The sequence below is a fragment of the Alligator sinensis genome, unplaced genomic scaffold (genome assembly GCF_000455745.1).
Source record: "Alligator sinensis unplaced genomic scaffold, ASM45574v1 scaffold404_1, whole genome shotgun sequence".
NCBI classification, from domain to species: domain Eukaryota; kingdom Metazoa; phylum Chordata; order Crocodylia; family Alligatoridae; genus Alligator; species Alligator sinensis.
Window position 1 is genome coordinate 3,404,135 of NW_005841839.1, and position 6,862 is coordinate 3,410,996.

The following is a 6,862-nucleotide window of genomic DNA, read 5'->3' on the forward strand; positions in this document are numbered from 1 at the left end:
GAGCCGAGCCCCGCCCCCTGCTCGCGCGCGGGGCCGGTGGGTCCGGGGCGAGGGCTCCCGCGAGGCGCCGGCTGGGCTGTACCGTACCGCGCGGGGGGCAGCACAGCCGCTCCGCGCATCCCGCCTCCTTGCTGTCCTTGCACGAAGCTCGTTGTTATGCGGGACACCCCATGATCACTGTAGATCCTCGGGTCACATCCGAGGAGCGCAGATCTACAGTCAATAGACAGCGATAGTAATAGCAGACGTGAGATATGATCACGCTCAAAGCTCACTCACAAAATCTCCCTGAGGGCCCAGCTGACGGCTCAGGTTATTGAAAAACCGCACAGCTCAGTGCAGTTCTCCCAGCATCTTTGTGCTTCCTGCTTCTTCCCCTCGTGCTCTCTTAGCTGTAACAAACTGCATTACAGCCCTTCCTCCCGTCCCACCGGCTATTTCAGGAAGCCCCATTCCGACTTTGGATAAGCAACATTTCCAGAAAAACCCCTTTATCTGCCACAGAGAGGGGAATGACCTGACATTTCATGTTAACAAAGAACCCACAAAGCTGTCAAATGACAAAGCAGCCTGAATACGGTCGCCTGCACAGTTACTGTGCCCATCATTTCCTAGTGGCCTTGCTATAATTTCCAGGCACTGATACCTACAGTATCATGTACCAGTACATCCGGATTTAATGCATAAATAATTGCCCTTCCACCACAATGACAACACCACTCTTTTCCAAGACCAGAACTTCTCCTCCGTCCCTGTCACCGTGAATCTGCCTCACAGAACTGGAAAGAAAGAAAATACAACTCCTACCACTTCTCTACAACTCCCTGCAGCAAGTCACCTCTTCCCACTTTGTGAGCAATGGCACGTGCACAGTGGCACGATCTGCTCTCAGCCGGCTTCCACCTTCCATCCTGCCAGAGCTGCCCTAGCCTCTTGTTCCCATCTTCCAGTTTGTTATCCCTTCTTCTTGTAAAGGGACTTCCAACAACCTTGACATCTTCCATTTGCAACATTCCCTCTTTACCTGGTAAAGGGGCCTTCGCAGTGCTCCTGAAAGCTCCTATGTCCAGTTTTCCATTTTACTGCTACAAGAGGCTGTGCACTGTGCAGTATTCCCAGCTGCCTTGGAACTTAATGGATTCTGGGCCCTTCCCTTCCTAGAAGGACATGGGCCCCGACCACTCTGGTCACTGTTTGAAAACCACTAGGGAGACTACTCCTATTTCACCATCCATATAACGTGACATATGCATTACTTCTTTCCATTCAAACAGTTCCAGCAGATTGCTACAAGATGGATGGCAGGTAGTAGCTCTGTACAACCCACAGAAGTCATCCAAAAGGAGCTGCTATCTTCCAAAAAAGCAGCTTCTCTGCTTCCCTAGTAAGAAAAGACCCCACTGAATCTAGTCAGGGGAGATCGCCGTACTGTAGCATGCACTAGAAACTGAAGATTAGCCTATAGATTTAATGTAAACCTCCCTTTTTCCATTACCCCAAACTTCCTCAAACAAACCAATCTATTTCAGTCTAACTTTCTTCCTGCAGCCATAGGAGTAATCTTGACAAGTCGGCAGAGTTGTGCGTGCGTGAGCAGGTGCATTGTGTCTGTGGGAGGAATTTATTTTGGGAATGGAACATTATTATTTCTATTTTAACACTCAGAGACCACATGTGTACTTACATAGCTAGACAGAGGAGCTGCTAGGATGAGTAAGACTGCTTTCTGGCTCTTTCTGCCTGGTTGTTTGTCAATCTGTGTGTACCTCCTGGGTAGAAGCTCACATCAGGGCAGGAAGTCAGTCATCTGGTGCCTCCCTGAAGAGCTCAGAGGCTGCACAGGAAGCAGAAGGAACTGGGACAGGGACTGAGGCCCTGCTGTATTCAGAGTACGGGATTGGATAGGACCCAATTGCCTTAGTAGTTTTACATGACTGCTAATTCTATTGATTTCCAGGAGTGACGCCAGTTTACATGACAAGAGAATCAGATCAGTGGTCCCCATCAGTTTTTACCACCCTCAGTTCAATTGGCATATGACACATCTGCCAAGCTGTACATACAGCCCCTACAAATGCATTCGTTCTTCCACCAACTTGCAAAGCAATTTTTTTTCCATTTTCCACATGTCTTTGCTTCCTATTGCTGAAACCCAGTGAGACCCCTAACATGTTTCAGGTGACTACAAGTTTGCCCTTTGGGGCCAGTTTCAATGCCAAAGCAAAGAGGGAGCATCAATGATATATCCAAGAAGCAGCAGCAGCCATTTTGTTGAGCACAGAGGCCTGAGAATTTTGAAATCTGCCCTGTGAATTTTCGGCATTTTGGAGTTTTGTTCAGAAGGAAGGTCACCGCTTTTTGGAAAACGAGCATCTTTTGCCTGGCCCCATCATATTGTCATGCTAAGCCACTTTCCATCCTCCCTTCACATGTGCTTAATGACCCATAGAAAATTGGTAGTGTTTAAACATTAAAGAGCCTTTTTAAATATTAAACAGCAAAGTTCACCTGATTGTTAAAAGTCATATCTGCAGTGGGAATGGAAGCAAGTTTCTGCTGTCCAGCCCTAGACTTCTCTCCAGCTTGTGTTACTGAATCTGGGGGGGCACCTTGCAGCAAGACACTGGCCAGTAGCTTAACACTCAGAAGTGCCAGGTAAATGCAAGCCCTGGTGTCAAAACAGTTTTCTCTTTAGCAATGAGACATGCTTCTCACCAGATAACCATTCTCATTTTTAATCTATTTTGCATTATTGAATGCTACTGATCAGTGTCCTTTAACTTATGCTAATGATCAGCTTACTAAGATTTGGGCAAGCAAAACTCCCCAAAGTAGGAATTTGCCTGAAATGATTCATTACAGAGGACTTCTGTACTGAAAGGTATAATAAAGACTTATTTTTCTTCAGACCCTTTTCTAAGGATGTCAAATCGATTTGCTGTGCTTCAAAAACACTGATGATTTTGTTGCACAATCACCTTGTAAAATATTATAATCCTCATTTTATAAATGTAGAAACTGAGGCAAACAAATAATGTGAGTTTCCTGAGCTCACATGGAATCAGTAGTGGGGCTGGGACTAGAACCTGGATATCCTAAGTCTCAGTCGTATACTTGGAGAACTAGATGAGCATCCATTTTAGACCTACTGGCATAGTCCCTCCATCACATCTTAAATCAAATATTATATTAATGGCTCTCTGCCATGTACATCACCATCGTCATTTTTTTGCCATTGGCACGTGAGTATTCATTTTACCTTTCGTAGCTGTTAATTAGTTTTGCTTATATCTTTCCTTTTCATTTGTTTTGTGCCTTCGGGGAAAAAAAATGTAAAGAAATTACGAAGAGCCAAGAGCGTAAATTATTTTTCATCCTTATGGAATAAAACAGAAATAATGGTGACTAAAAACTTCCATGCAGCAAAATTTGAATCCACTCTCAAAATCTGATTCTGCTTACTTTGTATAAATATGTCATTACAAGTTTATTCCAATAGCTGCAGTGTATCAAATGCTGTCTAGGACAAGGTTTTAATTATTTTAATGGGACTGTTTGGCGCCCTCTGGTGACAGATATGATCCAGGTTATTTCGCATTTTGCCCACAGGTTGTGACCTAATACCTTAGACCAGTGGTTTTTAGACTCGAAGCACCCCTTAATAGACTTGAGGGATCCCTCAGAAAATGCCAGCTCTTCATTTTCCTTCTATTTTTGAATCCAGAAAAATAATAGAGCAGCTCTTCTGTTGCAGATAACACAGAAAACCCGCAACAGGTCAAAAGGTTTTTAACACTACGGATACCTATGTGAAAACTCTAGGTTTATCTTGTGAATCAGGTTTGTACACCTAACAGCACTAACATTTTACAGCATGCCACCTTAACCTTGAAAGGATCACAAGGCACCCCAGTGTGCCACAGCACCCTGGGTGAGAATCACTGTTACTGACCTTTTTCCTTGCTGTCATAATTGGCAGCACTGACAGCAACATACCACTGATTTGACACAGTGATAACTATTATTAAAAAAAACGACCATAGAATTACATCCATTTCAACTGAGCAAGAAATTAGGTTCTATATAAAACTACGGATCTTGTATAGATAAGGTATAGATAAGATGTGTTTCTGTTAAGTGCTGTTTCCAGTGGCTTTTCTCTAAACGCTGTTGTTTCTTTTGTCCTTTCTATTTTCTCCATCTCCTGGCTGCTGTGAGAAGATGTTAGTGTTTTCACTCTGATACTTGCCTATTTGAACCTAATAGCATACACCTCAGAGGAAGCATGACAACAGTTTTGTGATCTTGAGTCATGTGGATCAACATCAGCTGCAGGAGCAGTATTCTCCTCAGCTCTTGGCTTGCAAAATTTCTCTGAAAGGGTTAGTAGGAGATATTATTAATAGGAGATTGGAAAGCTTTTGTGCTTCAAGCAATCTTAAAAGGGACATAATGTATTCAGCGAGAAATGGCAAGGAAATAACAGTCATATACTAAAAAATGGACGCCTTTGAAAAGCATATAACTTTTCCTGTAATGTTCTTGATTGTCTGGTTAGCAGGAACCAGAAGGATTTATTTCTCTGAATGGATTGTCAAATGCCTTAAGAGGCTTTACGGTGGAGGGCTCTTTACCTTATAGAAAAGTGATGGACAGATGACTATGGATATCTTTTTATTGTATATTTTTAGTGTGATGGGTAGGGAGAATGAGTTCCATTGGGTCAAGGCCTATTTTCAATCCTCACCACTTACTTGGATCGATGCTAGTTTTGTCTTGCTCTGGTCATTATGCACTTATACACGGGTACAATTATTCTGTCATTCTACTTGAAATTGTGCATCACCTTACACTGGAGACAGCATCACAGGTGTTAGAGACAGAAAGGCGAGGTTCAAAAGTGTTTGACCTTGGCAAACTCTGCAATGCTTGCACAAAGTGGTAAAATTCCTGTTCATTTCAATGAGAGCAGTATTACACCAATAACAAGTTCTTTTGAAAATCCCACCCCAAGTACCTCAGTTTCACTCCATCTCCTGCCCCTTTACGAAGATTTTTCCAAATTTCCTGATGTGCTTCTGCCATTTCTGAATCTTATTCTTGCCCATAAATTGGCTAGAGACTGACCAGTGATATGAGCAATGATTTTCAAGTCTCTGCATGATGGAACTGGAGATGGAAATTTTTCAAAGGAGCTTTGCTCCCCACAATATTTACCTCTATTGGGAAAACTTGGAACAATGACACTCCTCCAGTGACAGTGCTGGGACAGTCTGGTGAGACTGACTTTTGCTCATGCACTTCTCTGTACCTCTGTTCTGTACCTCTAGAATAGAGGGAAGTCCAAGATCATGGGCTGAATGCAAAGCCATAGGAACAGACCTAGTTGCAGCACCAGCAAAGCATTCCTGTTGCTAACATAAGGACTGAGAAGCAGGGTATACCAGGACAATTTTGATTTAAAAAAGCAGTTGATTCTAGAAAAAACTCCAAGCAACCCAGAACCCCCTATCATCCACCCCCTTCTCTTTGGTTGTTTTTTCCTGAGAGAAAGGTAGTCCAGAGTAGGCAAGATATTGACTTACTGAGAACTACAAAAATTGCTCCGGCTCCTTCCCTTAGACCATGCTAATTGTTTAACTGTTTTATCCCCACCACAGAGCTGACTGTATTTTAGTGGTGTTGTAATTTCTCTGTGTGTGTAGTTTATAAAGTGTTGGGGATCCTTTCATAAGAAAAGCTCCATATAAGTAAGTAGGTATTACACATCACTAGTATTCACAGCTCTTCTTTTTAGCACATGTGGAATCTCGGTGTCATGAAGCCCTAAAGAGGAAACTTAAAGTGATGTTCACAGTTCCCCAGATAAAAGCTAGAACATGGCTTTTTATACTGTGACATTTCAGTACAACCTGCTAGGAGCTGCCAGCATCTGTTTTGCATAAGGAAAAAAAAAACACAAGACTAACACATAGCTGCTTCAGGCAGGTTAAATTAATCTCAGAGACGCAAAACCAACTGATTCCAACTCTGTCAGCTCAGGGATCAAACACCCTGTAAGCAGTGTTTTTGCTTTATTTGCCAGACTGTGTGTCATATCAGATTTCTACCATGTTCTTTACTAATGTCATCAAATCTCAAGCGATTTTTGCTTACTGTCCAAGTGTTACCACGAGTCTTCACTGAAACACATCCAGGGTGTCCTCTCTGTGCTCCGCACAGCATTTGGTATGGAGTTATTGATACCATTTGCCAATAGCTGGGCCCTTGCTCCACATGACTAGCTGAGCTGCTTCTTTCACTTCAAGCACTGCAGCTGGGATAAGCATTACAAAAAAAAAGTGAGCTGTATCCCCAGACCGCTAGGACACTACAAAGTCAATTGGTTTTGCTATAGTCTGCTAATCTCACTTTGGCTTTTCATCTGAAATACCAAAAGGAATTTTTACAGGCCCTACGTGCCCCTCAGTGGTAGATCTGTGTTCCTCTTATGATATAGGACACTGCTGTAAAAGGCTGCTGGTGGAATCCCAGCATTCATATCCTCCTGACAATGTCTTCTCTGTTATCTATAAAGCTGCAAAACCAAGTGAGAACGGCTTTGTACAATCATTCAGAGGTAGCCATGCGGGCGGGTTTGCTGCTGAAGTTGTGGGTGGCTAGTCAGGAGAATCAGTCTCTTATAAGACAGCTCATGGATATATGCTCTGCCCAGAGGCTGGACCATCTGTTGTGTGTCCTTTCCATCTCCCAACAGAGCATCCGGATTATGAATACACGTGGTTTTGAGTAGGGGTGAGTCTCTCAGGAGATTTATACCGGTTTCTCTGGCGGCTGCTTGGTTGGACTTGGGAGCCCTGGT